This window comes from Columba livia, chromosome 11 (assembly GCF_036013475.1).
Source record: "Columba livia isolate bColLiv1 breed racing homer chromosome 11, bColLiv1.pat.W.v2, whole genome shotgun sequence".
NCBI lineage: Eukaryota > Metazoa > Chordata > Aves > Columbiformes > Columbidae > Columba > Columba livia.
Window position 1 is genome coordinate 8,391,081 of NC_088612.1, and position 17,459 is coordinate 8,408,539.

Below are 17,459 nucleotides of genomic sequence, written 5' to 3' on the forward strand. Positions count from 1 at the left end.
CTGCAATGTTCAACAATTTAGAAGAAACCACTATAGGTACTGATGTCTGGTACAAATGAGAACAAACCACAGCCCACAGGAAGGCCTGACCGCACACAGAGAAAGCCCAGATTGGGAGCTGGGTGCTTTTTTGTACCATTGAACATCTCCATAGTCTTTGCTGGGTGAGAATGGAAAATGACCAAATGACTTCATGAGCTCAATATTTCATGAACAAAAATCCTTTCCCACCACCAAAAAGATCAAAGCCAGACTCTTGAACATTTGAAGTGAGAGTATAATAAAAAAACAATTTTGTTCCCTGGAAAGGTGAACTTCCATTTTGAATCATTATTTTGTGGTTCGGGCTAACTGGCCATAACCAGTACACAGGTATTCGCTGTTGTAAATCCACTGCATTGCCTCCTGGATGTCATTACTGAAAGTAAGTGAGCTGTTGCTTCAGTGGCTAAAGATTTACTTGCTTAATGCCTGGTGTCATCAACAAATTCAGGCTGGCAATGACATCCTACTTGTCTAAGCTAATATACAGCTTTGCACCCTCCTTGGTTTTCTTTCCATTTGAACTTATGGCTTAGTGTTAATGTCTGCCACCAGCCAGCATTACAGCTGAGGTGAATGAAGTGATGAATGAACACACAGTTTGCATGTAGATAATTAGAAGTCTGGCTGAGTAGATCACATGAATTAATGTATCATCATTATGTTTGTATTTTAAAAGCATCTAAACAATATTTTTTTTCTTCTATAACTCCATCACTTCAGTGCTGTGACACCAGGGATGAATTGCACTATGCATTTTGGTAGAGATTTGTTTTCTAAAAAATTATAGAACCACTTGGAGCTTAAGTTATTGCTGTAATAAGTTAGTAAGTTGTCCCTACTTAAGAAAACTCCAGTGTAAGGAGTAAACCTCCTTGTTTGGCTGTGCTGCAAGAAACAGGGTGATATTTAATTATGACAATTCAAACTCATCTGGTTTCTCCAAGTGTGGACTATATTGATTTACAGCACTAATATAGAAAAGGCAGAATTAAAAAGCTGGTTTATTTAGAAACTTACTTATTCCTAAAAATGTCTGTTCAGCTCATTTTTAAATATGATTTCTTATCCCAGGTGAGTTACACTGCATTTCTGAATCTCAAGAACTGCTTGTGCCTGACAACAGCTGATCAAAGTACCAGCACAGTTCGATCGTTTTGATTGTAAGATTTTTGTTTGTTGCTTTATTGGACAATGGTGTTTGCAAAAGAGAGATTAAAAGCACCAGAGACTGAATTATGGACCGCAGTTAGTGCATGAGACTTAATAGTGGTACATGACCACAGTCTGTAAGATAAGTGGCAAATGAAACCAACTTGCAGGCAGAATCAATGTCTTGTTCTGAAAAAAATGTACAGAAAATCCGTACCAGTGTTTCAGTATGACAAATGAACTCAGGCAAGTTGAAGATAATCATGATTATTTAATATTCCACAGCTTTATAACTTGATACTCTGTGGACAAAAGATCAGAAGGCTGCTGAGTCCGAAGTTTTGAATCTTTGGGTCAATATGCTTCTCATGTCTTCAGCATTTAGTTTAATTTAGAAGGAAACAGTTCTGAGCTAAGATAAGATCTCAAACAAAATTGACATGGACTCACAACATGGCCTAACATAACAATTTAATCTATCCTGTGCTTCCACTGAAAGAAGGCTTAATAACTGTGGTATGACTTCACCTGCTGCTTCTAACATTTGCTCATTCTTTTTTCCTGAGCAAATTTGGATTATCAGATAGCGAGCAGCTTTGTTCATGGTAGACAAACTTGAATTCATTTAGGATTAATAACAATGGCTTCAATCTTCAATTCAATGGCAGTATTAATGAATGGGATTTTTGGAAGACAAATATTTTTTTGTGTTAAAGAGAAATCATTAATTCTTAATCTTCCTGGGTGTCAGGTGATTACAGCACATAGCACAAAATGTTTTCCCCTATGAATCCAGCCTTGGGCAGACAAACTGCAAGAACATTCCCCAGGCCCCAGCATTGCAGCTACAGGCCACTTTAACCTTGTTATTTCAAAATCTGAAGTTTCACAATTAATTATTTGATGTGAGGAAAAGCTCGTCTCTTACTCACAGTATTATCTCAGGTCCTCTTGGTGATCTGATGCTGGGGAGTAAGGAGAGAAGGGTCCACATTGTTGTGATCTTGTCAGCAGTCATAGGTCGAGACAGGACTACTCAGATGAAGAAATGTAGGCTGGATCTGGATTTTGGCCCAATCCTTGCCGTTGTCTTAGAAGTGAGCATCTTCCATATTCCTGCAGGAAATCCCGAATTCTTTATTATTTTCCCTGTCTCTTGGGAAGCAACATGATCACACACCACAACTGTGCCCAGCTGAGCCACTTGGCTGGGCTGCACCGCCCAAAATGAAGTACCCGCTCACCTCAGTAAAAATTAACACACTTCAGTAAATTTACCCTACAGGCAATTTTACCCTGGAAAAACATGGCCCACGTTGCTAGAGTTTATGACACCAGATTAGAGCTTTTCATATGCACTAGAAGCATTTTTTTCTTTTCTCTTTTCCCACCTCCTTTACCCCCAGTAACATCCAGTTGCTTAATTCCATTTGAAATCACTCGGGGTAGGCACCTAAATACCTAGATAATCTTGTCCTTCATGCCTGTCAACATCTTGAGGCACCTAACCACCTTTAGAGATGTGGTGTGAAAGCTTGTGAACGATGCAATCGAGGAGGGAAACAAAAGACAAGTATCCCTATTTACTGCCCAAGAATCCACAAAGAATGCTGCTTCAGCTCTGCTCTGATTTCTAATTAGATTATGAGTGATGTAGGACTCAGAAGCCAAGCTGGAGTTTGTGCTAGCACTTTGCATGTATGAATGACAAAGGGACACCACTTTCATATTGATTTAAGCAAGGCAGTGAAATAATGTTTAAACATCAAGTGCTTGATGCCCCAGTTTGCCAGAGCACCTGGAAATATCAAATTAATTCCAGGTGTTCTGCCATTAAGACAGGCTTGTTGCTTTTACAGCCGCACACACAAAATGTGGCTCCCAGTTCCACAAATAAAAACTGAGTGGTTTCTGCTCCTAATGCTTCGATAACTCTGACATATTGCAAGTTCTGGAAAGAATTTTAATCTACTTTTTTTTTTTTTTTTTTAATAGGGAGGGGAGTGAGGGGAGGGATTTTAAATATGCTGCATACAATTTGTGATGGTCATCTCTAAAATGCAGCTCCATTATCCTTTTCCATTTGGAATGAATGAGGCTAATTAATTTCAGGCCATACTTGATGAGGTCAGCACCATACGAAGGGTGCGTGCTAGACATTGCTAATCTCTTTCAGCTGAGAGTGATGAATTAAAGATGAAGCATTCCTTTGCAGGCCTAATTTAGAATGTATATCAAAAACCTACAGCAAATAATACTATACCCTACAACAAAGGAAAACTTGTTCTCTCAGGCTCCCATGTAGGGTTGATTTTAAAAGCATTTTCATTTCACTTTGGAATTCCAGCTGTGGATGGGTGAAATAGTTCAGAAAATTCAAGCTTTCTCTCTTTCTATTGCTTTTATGGACAAAAGTAGGGGGGGCAGTAAGGGAAGAGAGAAACCAGTCAGTGTTTGATTCTGTATATACTGTGATTCTGACTATACACTCAACATTTAGGAAAGCTGTCAGGGTCTTGTACTTCCCAAGTACCTGTGATGTGACACCCACCCCATCCCTTCCTCACTCCCCCCCCCGCCGTCCCCCAAGTCCATACTGAAATTTTACTGGTTTTTTTTTAAGTCTGAGGGGAAAATCTGTCCCATTTCATTCAGCATCATCTCAAAGATGTTTTCCTGGACGTTACAGGCTTTTCCCCAGGAAGCAGGATGGGTCTGGTAGTTCTGCTGGGTCACCCAACAAGAACACAAGAGCTTCCAAGCCAACACAGAGCTGTATTTCTCCACAGGGAATAAAAACCACCTCCCTATCCAAAATGTTCCATCACATGTAGGAGCACAGGTAGCAAAATTTAACACGAAAAGGTCACCGTGAAAGCAACCACACCAGGTCTGAAAGCAGTACAAATTGCTACAGGGCTTTCAAATTCACCAGGCTTGGGGCTCAGCCAAGCTTTGCCAAACCCCCTATAAAGTCCGCAGGGGTTTCCCCTGAGTGAAGGACAGCAGGATTTGACCCTGTGGGTGGCAAAAAAATAACCTTAATTGCCATTTTGGTAAAACAGGGGCTATGAAATCCTAATCCAGCCTTGGAAGGAGTCTGAAAACAATAGATCACCAGCTTCCCCACCACTTTGCTCTTTAATACCTGGAAGTTTCTTGAAATTCGTGACAGGTTGCTGCAGAGTCAAAGTTCCTAACTGGTGGCCGTAAGCGGCTGCCGTCTTTGTATCCCAGTAGTCCTCATTAGAACAAAGCTGCTTCGAATTAAATCCAATCTACATGCCGAATCAATCTTTCAACCCTTTGATTGCTTCTGAAAATATTTATATTTCTTAATAATGCACATTTTGTCCCACAGCCTGTGATTAAACCCAGACAAGGTCCAGAGAAGCCTGAAGTCTATGTAGAAGGGGTTATTTTGGACAGGAAAAGAAAGATAAAGAACACAGGTTTTTCCTATTGTGAAACCATTATGGTGTATAAATCTAGCAATTGCAGTTGTATAAGCATCAGAGTGGGGTTGTAATAAATACAGATTGGAGTATTATAGTAACCAAATGGAGTTTATGGATTATGTTCACTAGTTCATATTTCTCAGCTACTACAATCTAACTAGCATCATGCTGCACTCAGCTCTGTTAATATTCCCTATTAATATTCTCTTTACATGTTTGTGGGGAAAAAAAGAAAAAAGTTAGGAATCAACTACTGCTCTGTGTAAAACAAACATGTTTAAAGAATCATGCCCTCCACAGAAAAAAATAAACAAGGGAAAGCTGTAAAGCAACTGTGTTAGAAGGACACAGGCTGTGGCTGGCTGAAATAGGCTCCGTTCTGCTTAAAGTTAATAACTTCCATCTGAGTGAGAATCTGACCCTAATGCAGGGCGTTTGCTGTGTGCAAATTGGGATGTAAAAATGAAGACAATAACTTGCTACTATCCCTCAGCTGGGTATATTTTTAAGGTGGTATATAAGAAGCTTTGGATGGAGATGAGAAACATACAAAGGCTTTGAAGCTGCACTTTGTGGTAAATAGCATATTATTGCCTCCTCAAAAAGTAACATTTATCACAGGTAAGATACATGAAGATGAAGGGAAGGATACATTCCTTGACTGAGAAGTAGCCCAGAGAGGGTCTGGTCTTCCAGAGTGGGAATTTGCCATTGATTAAGAAGGTGGCTGTGGCTGGGGACACCAATCAGATAAAGGCACTGTACCTGTCTCCCTCCCTAAACATAAATGACTGCCCTTGTCTATAATAGGGGGGAAATATTAACTTCATAAAACATGCCATGATAAATCTCCTTGGAAAAAGTAGTACAATGACTGGGTGAGAGGGAAAGAAATTCTAGAAATGAAAAGTGTATATATATATAATGCTTGTTTAATATCGTTGGCAGCAGCAGTAACACATGGTAAATACAGCTAATATACTTTATCAGTGGGCTGGTAAATGCTTGTGATAGTTTTGCTTGTGACAGTTTCTCATTTTATAGAAGAGAGAAGGAAATATCAGTTAAAATATTATTCATTTATTCTTTTGTCACTTGTTTCATTACATTAAGCTGTAATTTCTTAAATATGTAGAGGGTGGTATTATTATGAGTATATCCTGAGTTTTTGATAGCTATTTTGCCTTTTGGATGCTCAGTCTTTAAGGTAGAGAGTTTTTTATCATCACTAAAAATAAAGGGAGAGGAGTAATGAAAGAACTTCTCACAAATAAAGACAGATCCAAAATCTAATGGCATGCATGAATATTCATTTTTGATCAGGCCCCCAGCAGAATGTTAGATTGTATAACCAGCATTTCCTGAATATCTTCTATTGTTTGATAACCCTGATTTCACACTAAACTTGGAGTTTGTTTCCGAACAGAAGCTTTTTGTATTGAAACTTTAAATCATATCCCTTCGTGAACACACACATACCATAGAGGATATTGTCTTATTAAAGAGTTTAAGCCTAAAGGTGTATGGCTATTTTTAAAAAGAAATGTTCTGATTGTAGATAACTGCTCAATTTGATTTAGTGTCCAATGATAGTGATGGGGTTGATAACTGAGCATTCATCGGTAATTCATCTTGTGCTAGTAGAAATTTACAGCAAAGCAGTGCTTTCCCAACACTGACAAGTCCTATTAATCTTCTTCAGACACATTTCAATAGGTGTCTCCATCTGTGCCCAACATCTAAACACTCTGGCATCACTAGGGACTTGGAGACACCTTCATTTCAGGTTACACTCGTGAAAATGTGATACTAGATTGTACTCTATTTTTAACCTAATTCTCTCTTTTCGTTCAATTAGCCTTTCTTGCCTGCATTTTTCTACTCATGTGTAACATCCTTTTCCCAGGAAGACCTTAAAAATGAGATTTAGTTACTTAAAGAGAAAGAACCTGCCAGGACAAGAGCAACTAAGAGCTTAATACATAAAAGCAGGATGACAAAGCTCACGTATACAGTGCGGAAACCAAATCATCAGCCACAAAACACTCCCCGTGTAGCATGGCCACAATATTCCCCTCCTGATGCACCTCTGGCAGGCATTGTTCAGTTAGGACAGGTCTGAAACTAAACACCCCATCTTGAGCTCCCCAAATTTTAACACAGTTGTAGATTATTTGGGGGGTGAAATGTAGCGTGTACCAAAACATCTCTGTTTGTTCAGGCTGTACAGGGATCACTGACATACATCCCCACTTCACTTTACATATACGGCTAATGCATGAACAAACACAGCACAGTCAAATTACAGCAATAACATTTATGGGCGGATTATGTTCCAACTTCCTCACTTATTATTAAAAGCAAGTAGATTGCAAAGCACATGGAAGAGGTAGGGTACAAATGAGGGCGAATTTCCACTCGGAACCAAACATTGCTTTTTTCCCTTTCAAAGCCACAGTGAGTTTGCTAGCAGACGCAATCCAGCTTTAAAACTTACTCAAAAATGCTGTTTGGATTCTTTTTTTTCCTCCTTGCTCCATTTATGTTTGCCTTTCAAAGAAGTGCAGATGCACACCGGTTGGTTTGGGTGACTCCTCCTGCTCTGAACTTTCTTCTGAAAAAAACAAACCATGAGCCTTGCATCTGCTCCACCAGTCAGAGGCAGTTTCAAACTTCGTTTCTGGCTTCATGAAGTTCTCTTGCGAGTCATATTATAGATCTAAATGACCTTATTGTAGGTGGCAAGTTTAAATGTGCCATATTAATAACTTGTTATCCAAGACAAATTAAGTCCTTATGTGTCAAAAGCACTCTGCTCTGGATTACCTACAAGACAAGTATTTATTGAATAAACGTTGGATCCAATTTCATTTTAATGTGACTGGCTGTATGCTTCAGCCCCTTAGAATGAGATAAAAACACTCAAACCTGTAACTGTGTTGCAACATTATACCTAACTTGTCTGTTTCTATTATTGTTTCTTTGATGTGGGATATCAAAAGTGTTTGGTATTTTTAAGGAAGAAATTATTATTATTATTATTATTATTATTATTATTATCATCATCATCATCATCATCATCATCATCATCAAGGAGAGAGATAGAAAAAAGACTGGCGTTCAGCCTAAAGAGAAATCATTGAAACAAATTAATCCTATGCTGTTTAAATTGACATGGTAATCCATCATCAGCAAAGGGAAACTCTGAAAGCAATCTAGAATCTGCAGTGTTCTTTCACTGGCCCTCAGGCACAAAGACAGATAGTAAAAGAGGAAGAGAGAGAAAGAAAAAAATCATAAAAGTTAGCAGCTCCTTAGCGAAGGGAAGGAGCAGAGAGAACAGCTTTCACTTGTTCCTATTTTCAATCGTCCAGTTCAGAAAGCAACACTGATTAACCTTCAGGCGTTGCCTGCTAACGTTTACTTCTGTACGTCAAATTGTCTTCGGCTGCGGAGATATATGTAATTTCAAATAGTGCAGAGCCCCCATCCTATATAAACTGGAGCATTGAAAACTCTGCCAAACATCAACTCGGGCATTTCTGCTTACAGAGGGCCTTTTATTAGCCTAAACTTGATCGTTCCAAATGGACAATAAATTCTATCTTCACAGCCCTGGAGAAAAGAGCTGTACTATCCTTGGGAGTTTAATAGCCAGGATTTTCATAGAGCTAGCATGAAAAAAATGAGTTTTATATTTGGGTTTGGGGTTTTTTGTTGTTGTTTTTTTTTTTTGGTCTATCCCCTGCTTTCTCAGCAGGGCTGTTTGCTATAATGTATGTTTCCCAAGAGTTTTTTCAATCTAGTTTTAAATATCTAAAGTGACGAGACTTTGTGCACCTTTAAAATTTTATTATACTTATGGTCAGAAGAAGACATAAACCTCATGGGCCTTGAAAGCCCATTGCAATACAGACATTATCCCTATAATGTCAACAGAGCTACAAAATTCTCTAGAAACCTTTTAAGAACAGCTTTCCCTGCCTCATGTTTTCTTTTAAGGTCAGTGGTGCATCACTTTTTGGAAAACCCTCTCTGGCCAGGTTTAGCAATCTGAAATAGAATGTGTATTGCTAAATGAATAGGTTTAATTTCAGACGCTGAAAAAATAAATAGAAGAAGAGAGCTAGGGCAGGAATAATACCTTTCAGTTAGAAACAGACATAGTAGAAAGAAAAAGTCAGAACTTTAGTGCCAGGGGCAAAGGGGTGAAAGGCTGCCTAATATGAACCATATCCAACATCTGCCCTATTTTAATTTAGCAGGGATAAAGTTTCCTCTTTTTTATTATTAAGAAAACTTTATGTGGCAGAGAAACCCATGAGCTATGTTATCAAAACTGTTTTATTGTCACAATGAAACTTAGAACTATGAAGAACTGGCAGGGCAAAGAGATAAAAACTCCCCTTCTCTCTCCTTTTATACCCTGTGACAAGCCTGGGCTCGGGTCCTGCTGTCTGGGATGCCCTTTTCATGTCTTTATGACGAACTGCACTTGGAGCTCTAATATAAAGGGGAGGTTAATTGTTCAGGATGGGTCCAAATGATTGATTTTCCAGGTAAATAAATAAATAAATAAGTAAATAAGGAGATTTTAAACAAAATACTGCTGTGAAGACATTTACGGTAGTCGACCTCAGTGATGGTGCTCCTGCACAACAAAAGTAAAGAAGGGCTGGACTGGGCATCTGTACGAGAAACTGCCCAAATTGCCAGGCTGGAACAAGACCTCACTCCATCAGTCAGTGTTCCACTTCGATAGTACAAGTTCTACTATAAAATAACAAAGTATACTAAAACACATGTGAGTAGCTGCAGGAGTAAAAGAGCAAATTGGTTTCTGACAAAAGAAGGATGAATACCTTGGGATAATCTAAAGTTAGAATTTGATTGAAAGCATAACATTCCTTTAAGCATCAATATGCTTAGGATCCAAAATACGGTTATTTTATTACCAGTTAATGCTTAGATCAAAGCAAAACACTGTAGCTGGAAGGGACGTTCTCTCTGGAAATAAAGTTCCATGTAATTATTTCCTATTAAAAACTAAAACTGGTCTTAGATTCAAAAATGTGTGCTTCCTTACATGTGATATTATGCAAGCTTGTCAAAAGAGAGCAGATGTGCCATTTTTCACTGTTTGCTGGTATCCCTTTGCTTTAAAGTTTTCAGTTTAGCTTTAACCCTTTGGATATGAAAAATTCTCATCCAATTTACTTCATTCAAACACAGGGTTTGGATAATATTGACTAGTGGCTTACAAACAGGAATTAGAATTTGGTATAACGTTAAATTATTTTAAATAACGTCTGCAAACGTAAGGAGACAAAATATAAAGAAAATGATATGGCAATTGATAGGCAGTTGAGACTTAAACCTCGAATTGCAAACAAGTAGTTTACTCTTGGGTAAAACAGCTCATCTTAATTCAATTCAGGACATGGAGTTTAAAATATGCACTCAAAATATTTCCAAGAAAGCTGCAACCTTTCAGAGGAGAGAGATAAGAACGTATTTTAATTATGAGGTTATAAATATGCGTTCTATTTTTTTTTACCATCCTTTAATCTCGTACGTAACATTGTTCAGATGCAGTTATATATCTATCCGCCTGTCTCTATTCCTGTTCAGGGTTTTGTTTTGTTTGAAGGGGTTTTTTTTCTGGTACTTCAATCCCTATTTGTGTCATCTTCGAGGCAGGCCCTGGAAAAAAAAAAAAAGAGGTCTACCTTTCTGTATTTACAAACTACCACAGAATAAATACAGAACAGTTGCTTTTTACAACTGGTTGGCTAGTATTAGAAGTGGCAATATGTAATATTTAGACACGTTATTTCAAGCTTTCTGGCTGCTTCTGATTCTGCTAATTATTTCTGATCTGCCATTCAGAAATGTAAAAAAAAAAAAAAAGAAATACTTTAAAGAGTTCATTAGGACTGTGGAAAGGAAGAGGAGGCAGATATAAGGCTGCAATTAAAATTTGGTTTTAACTTCTTTTTTCCTGACACCTCAGCTATATTGTTTAGTAGAAGGATGGCTACAATAAAGTTCTGTATTAAGAGCTTATTAAATAGGGAAGGAGCTGAGACATTCTGCTTGGATATTGTTTGCCAGCTCAATTAGTATCCAAAGAATTTGAAAGTACAATAAATGTATCTGAAGATCATATCTAAACATACTTACCAAAAAGTACCCACCTCTCTCAACAGTTCACATATTTCTGCCTTCTGACTGGGAGGAAAGGAGGAAGAGAAAAAAAAGAAGCAGTTCAGATGTATAGGTTAAGATTGGCGTATGGCAAGGTTTGTGTGAAATACAAAGAAACCTGTATTTCACTCAACAATTTCATTGCTTAAACATATAGTTTAGAAGCATCTTTTCCTTAAACATGTGGTTCAATAGCATTTTCTTCAAAGGAACAATTCAATGTGTTAAAAGATTTAAGAACAAAGAATGTGCTGCAAAATGCAAATCTTACAGTGTTATACTGTGTATGCAATTATGTATGTAGGCAGATAGATATAATTTGAGAGTTATTAACTTTCAACATCAATGATGTACCCTGAATCAATACAATGTAACTACCTATTAAAATATAAACCAGGTGTGTTACCAGGCAAATACAGTCTGAGAAGCTTTCCTAGATTTTTTTTTCTTTAAAGATTGCAGCTCTTCCATGGACAAGAAGCTGAAGAGGTTGCTGCTGGTCTTAGAGATGAAGATTGCTTTGCTTTTTGCAATACCTGACGTCTCTAGAATGCTTCATTTCCTCCAAATTTGAAAAGAAAAAAAAAAAATCTGAAATGGGGTGAAGCGAACGAATTATCTCACAGATATCTGCACATTTATGCACCTCCCGGTGCATGGGAAGGAGAAAAGTTCTCTTTCCATTTCCATTTTGCCTTTGGATCAAGGAAGGGGAATGAAGGGAGCAGAAATCATGTTAAGCCTTGCCCCGTCGGATCGACCCCTCTTGCAAATCCCTTTCTCCTGCCCTCCCTCCCTCTCCTAAACCCCCAGCCCAGCGCAGTTAACCTCGGAGCAGCACTGGGGAGGGAAGGGTTAATGAAACCAAGCTCTTTCCGACCTCCAGGGTCAGACTCTTCCTATCTGCAATCTAAGGAATTAAGTAAGGAGGTTATAAGATTATAGTGAAAGGAGTTATAGGCCCTCGTAGCCTCACACCTGAACATATTGGGCTAATCCACTGGGATTCTTAAAAATCGCTTCAGCGATGGAAAACTGTTAATTAGGCTGAGTCTATCCCGAGGTTTCCTGTTGCATTAGTGATCCAGCCGAGCTGCCTGCACTCTGCAGGCTCATATGAAATGCGCTTAATATGCCTATGTTTTTGCTCCCCTTCTCCACGACTAAAACCAGCATCAGCCACTCATTTCGGGAGAAAGCAAAGGTTGGGTGAAATTCGGCCCGAGAGACGAACAAAAGTCATTTTTCCCCCCTCGTCCCTGAGCCCTGGGTGCCCGACAGACTATTTGCAGCTGTTTCTAACTTCAATGTTTGTTTACAGTAGCAAAATTAGCACTTGGAGGAAAAGTGAAAAGCTTTTTTCACATCAGTTTTACTCCTCGGTTCCTAGCTTTAGATGCCTTTCCTACCTCGCAGCAATCAGCATCATTTAAAGCGCGGCTCAAACTTTCGCTCCTTTGACTTAGTTCTCTGCAGTCTCATCCTATTTTTCTGCTAAAGTAAAGTACACGGAGAAAAGGTAGCGTTTGAACACGGCCCAAACATCAGTGATTCGAGACAATTAAAAAAAAAAAATCCCGAACATCCCTAAAGAACATATTTTAACGTCGCTTGGCAGAACCCTGCCCTGCTCCCAGCTTTCTGCCCTTTGGCACTTAGACATTTGCTTGTCTCCAGCAAAATTTCCTTTAATCCACCGAGACACCCCAGGGCTGTACCTGAGCTACAGCTGAACTGATCCCTACGACGGACAAAATCCTGCAGCAGCAGCTCTTCAACTTCAATATTTAAAACACGAGCTGGTTTTAGCCGTTTTTTTGTCATTTGCAGAAATGCTGATTTTTTTTTTTTTATGTCATTTGTGGTCACCCTCGAATGGCAGTAATCTGTAGATTACATATTACGAGCCTTGTCATTACGTGGATAAAATGAGGTGGTTAAACGCTAAAATCCATTTTACTCACCACATTTGCTTGGAAGGGGAGGGTGAGAGGGGGAAGGAGAGGGGAGAACAAACTTGTAGGAGAAGCATTTAAACCCCTCGCATCTGCTGCAAGAGACCTCCCTGCCTGGTGGCACACGGGGCTGAAGACCCCTCAACTTCACCTCGAAGCCAGGCGCCCGTTTCCTGCAACCCTCGCCTTTTCCCTCTCTCCTGGGTCTTTTGTCCCCATTTTCGTGGTGTCTCAGCATTACTCTGCAGAGTCGACTTTTCTCTGCCTCTCCTTGATTTTCTCGGTAGCATTTCTAGGCTCCTACTCGCCTGCTCTCCCCCCGGTTTGCCTCTTTCATGTGTGCCCCTGATCCCTCTCCAGCTGATGTGATCCTCTAGAAATGTGGGTCTTATCCCGTCCTTACCTTTGCCGGGGATGATTAGATATTATTTTTTCATTGGCTCTGCTACAATGGGTTCCTCCCTTTAATCTCTCGATATATTTTCCCCCTCCCGGTATAACCAAATCCATGAAATTCACAGCCTCTCTCTTTGACACGACTGGCTCGTCTAATCACTCCATATCGATTTCCCTAACTCTTTTCATCCAGCTGAAGACACATCTTAAAACACTCCAAGCCAGAGTGTGCTCTTTGCTTTATACACACTAATAAAATGATTTACCCTTCTCTCTCTGCTCTCCTCACAGGAGAAAATCGTTCAAGTCCCGGCTATTTGTGTGTGATCAGTAAATATTTAGTGTGGCGACATCTTCAGCTCCTCTCCTGATCAATACACAACCCAACAGGAGGTGGACTATTGTCCGGGTAGTGACTTGCTGAGATCTCCTTTAGATGAATCCTTTGCCCCCTATACAGTCTGTTATGATTTATCCTCGAAGGTAACCAGTAAAGAGAAATCGAGGCTTTAAAAATGTCTGTTTCTAACCTGTTTACCGTGACATTAAAGCACCTAAGCAAGGATGGCTTATTCTTTGCCGTCTCCCATCTCTCTTTGATGGGCTAACGCTTCCAAAGCGCTGCTAGAAAACTAATATCAATCCGAGCAGCCGTCTTACGGTTGCTTCGCATCCCTGTACCCCTCTGTCACCTCTTCCCCGGCCCCTCCAGCAAAAACCCGCCCTGTCTCTGCGGTGGAATGTCACGGTAAAGGGGCGATTCTCCGGTCCCATTCAGCAGCATCTCCTGACGCTGGACTCGCTCCCACAGCTCTGCCTCGGCGGGTGGGTACCGAGGTGCTCAGGGATGGAGGGTGTCCCAGCAACTTCCAGCCTTCCTCCCTCCTCCCTCTCATCGCATCCAGCGGGCTCTGACTGCCCCAGGAGCAGGCTGAGACTGATTAGTTTTTTGTTAGTTTGCCTGTTTGGTTGGTTTGGTTTTGTTTGTGTTTTGGTTGGGGTTTGGGGTTTGGGTTTGATTTGGTTTTGGTTTTTTGTACCGACATGGAAAATCTGCAGTGAAGGGGAAAAAAAAAAAAAAAAAGAAAAAAAAAAAATGAAGTGGAGAGGAGCTTACAGCCCGGTTCCTGTGGTTAACCATACACGAGAGCTTTTCCAGGGTGATAAAATGGACAGAAAGAGAAGTTCGTGTGTATGTGTGTGTTTTATCCTGATCTGTTACTTCACTCCTGGGAAAGCCTATGTCTCAGTTAGGAAATATTTCCACTTGTAATTACCCCAGGAGTGGCGGCGGTGTGCCCGCTGCTCTCCGGTTAGGTGTCTGTGCAGCAGAGACAGCTACGCCTTGTGTGCCTGTGTCTGCCTTTGATGCAAGGCTGAGCGCCTATACACAACCGATACCCAGTTTTATCTGTAATGTGTGTGTGTGCTTGCTCACATCATGTGCCGCAGCCTACAGAAGTGCCCAGCTATTTATTTTATTCCCGTGTGTCTGCATTTGCACATCATCTATAGGTCGAAGGCATTTATCTCTCTAAATGCACGTTGCGTGCATAAGTGCTGCATAAATATATTTCTGTGTATTATATATGTGCGACTGTTATTCGAATCTAAAACCAGCTACATCCACCTGTTAACTTTGTTTAGAAACCACTTTCACTAATGGCTTTTCCCTAACTTATTCAGTCCGCTACTCGAGTATAGGAGGCAATGGAGGGGAAAAATTCTTATGAAACCCTGCTTACAGCCTCTCTTCGAGAGGACACTTTACACACCTTGCCTAGACAGGGCTCCTATAGAGCGCTTATCTCTCAAATATATCTTTATACTAATGCATACTTAATTGGTCTGTCTTGACTGTCCATATAAAACAATTTAATTAGGGTGCTTTCTGCTTTGGAAAGAAAGAAAAAAAATCTGCCCAGCATTTATTGTATTTAACACCAATACAGGCAGAAAATGTTGCACAAGTTTTTGGTTGAAAGAGCACCTATGTGTCCATTGAAGGGCGTTGATCCGAAAAGACAGAGAGGACAAGTAAAATCGATTTGAAGCGACCCTCTCTGTCCCTTTCACACCATTCAGACACTCCATTCCTTCTAAGACAAAGACCCAGCGCCTTGGGAATGCTGGCAAGGGGGAAAAAAAGGAGGAGGGGAAAAAAAAAAAAAGGGGGGGGGGGGACGGACACGACTTCAATCCCCCCAAGCAAAAGGGAGAGCTCTGAAATTCCTTCATATTGCTGCTATTTGCCCCCCGCCCCTCCCAAGATATATTCGTGTCCAAGATTTTCTTCAATTCGGCATCTAACATTGCTGCTCAGAGGAATGTCCCTGGAAGGGGAGGAGGTAATTATGGCTATTAGTGCTGCGAGCCCAGCCTCAACCTTGGTCACTCGCAGGCTTTTAGGGTTAAAATAGCCCTCACCTCTGACCCCTGCGGAGCAAAGTTGTAGCTATCGCCACAAGTTGGGCCAAAGTTTTCAAATCCAGGGCTGGGCAACACCGGAGGGGGGAAACTTCTCCCTGGAATTATTTTTGTTTGGGATTTAAATCATCTTTAGTCTATTTAATTGCCTTTCCCTCCTCCTTTTGCCGAACAATCCCTTTCGGAGAGGTGGGGGGGAATCTCGAAATGCCCTGTTCCCACTACCTTTCCCACTGCTCTTTCTATTTAGGCTTAATTTGGCAGTTTATTTTCAAGCATGAAAATGGTTATCATCAAACTGAATTACTGGTTCATCCTTTCAGCCACAGATCTCAAGAATGGACAGGGAGCGGGGGGGTCCTCTTTAGGCTTTCCCCACCACGACCCCGTCCAGCTTTACAGAAAACGAGTGTTTGGAAATGGGGAGAAAGGACGAAAAGCTTGAATTTGTATCCTGTGCTTTCTGCGCACCTTCACGATGCTCCTCAGCAAGGGGGTGATTTTGGAGCAGGGGGCAGGGGGTAAAGTGAGAAGGGGAGAGAGCCCACAGATGCAAGTACCCCTCTGGCAATAACAAAAATTCATTCAAGTGGGCTATGTCTCCATCTTCCATGTACTGATTAGACTTAACAAGAGTGGAAACTTGTGTAGACCATATTTATGGTATTAACGAGCAGTTAAAAGATTTATCCTTCTTCTGATCAATATTGTTCGTGCCCAGCACCCCCCCCCCTCCCCGCCCAGGCCCTCCCCGAAGGCTGCAATGACAGTCGCCTTCATACTTTTTCATCACCGATCGAGGTGGCAAAACCCTTTTGTAATTTTCATTAGCCCAGTAAACATGCAATTAACATGCAGCACTGTGGTTAACTTAATTCCTGTTTTAAGGCAAGGACAAGCAAGAAATGGAAGAGCGTTTGTTCCATTTGTCAAGTATGACACACTCCTTACCCTAACAGTTCCTTAAAATAAAAGCTCGGCTCCCCACCACCACGACCACCACCCCTCTTTCCAGAAACCCCCCACACTGATACACACACACACACAAAAAGGAGCAGGAATCCATTAGTTGGAGAGTATTCTCCTGCCAAAGGCGGTCTAATGTATTCCAAATTTTCCCAAGCCCTCACTGTACTAGGGTCCCGTTCTCCCCCCCCGGGGAAGGGGGCTGAAGAGCTGATATTCCTTGTGGGTGAAAGATTCAGCCTCCTCCTAACCGTTTTTTTTTTTTTTTTTAATAAAATAAAACTAAACGTGCTTCCCATGTCTAAAAGTTGCCATGTTTGTGAAGGGGGTGGGGAAAAATGTCTCCAAGGGTTTCAATTAGCAACAAATGATTATTGCAACGGATTTTTGGTAATGAAAAAATGTGGAGTACCTCTTTCGAGCTGGGATCTCAGGAGCAGTGAAAGAGAGAGAGAGGGGGAGAGGGAGAGAAGGAGAGAGAGAGAAAGAGATTGCTGATTAGCCCGGATTCTTTCCCAACTTGCTTTAGCGTGTGCTTGCGTTCCCTGCCGACCCTACACAGGACACTATATATTTTTTCCCCTTCGGTGCATGTGTTGATAGTTCAGCCTGTAGTTGTTTGCGGTTGGCTTTTTTTTTTCTTTTTCTTCTTTTTTTTCTTCCCCTCTGTCTGGGAGGGGGGAGGTGGGAAGTGGGGGGGGAGCTGGAATCGGTCGCATCCATTCTACCCCCACAGTCATTAACTTAGGAGATTTCCCTCTCTTATATTTTTTTCCTCCCCAATTGGAAGGGTGGGTTGTGATTTTTTTTTTTTTTTTTTTAGTCTCGCCTTTCCAGCTCCAAACAAGGTGTAGTG

The 17,459-nt window shown here is 40.8% G+C and overlaps 1 long non-coding RNA gene across 30 annotated transcripts in view; it reads right to left on the bottom strand.

Annotated features, from left to right (window-relative positions):
• The window catches only part of LOC102090150 (uncharacterized), a 39,496-nt gene that overhangs the window by 17,337 nt on the left and 4,700 nt on the right, over positions 1-17,459 (bottom strand). For 9 of the 30 annotated variants that reach the window (XR_010475379.1, XR_010475374.1, XR_010475373.1 and 6 more), the window contains exons 2-5: positions 10,836-10,883; positions 10,210-10,355; positions 7,150-7,266; positions 2,127-2,310 (exon numbers count right to left, since the gene is read on the bottom strand). This is a non-coding gene — a long non-coding RNA (uncharacterized LOC102090150). Of the gene's footprint in view, positions 1-2,126; positions 2,311-4,342; positions 4,597-7,149; positions 7,267-10,209; positions 10,356-10,835; positions 10,884-17,015; positions 17,155-17,459 lie in introns of those variants that run through there. The other 21 variants (XR_010475381.1, XR_010475384.1, XR_010475378.1 and 18 more) reach the window with 20 other exon arrangements.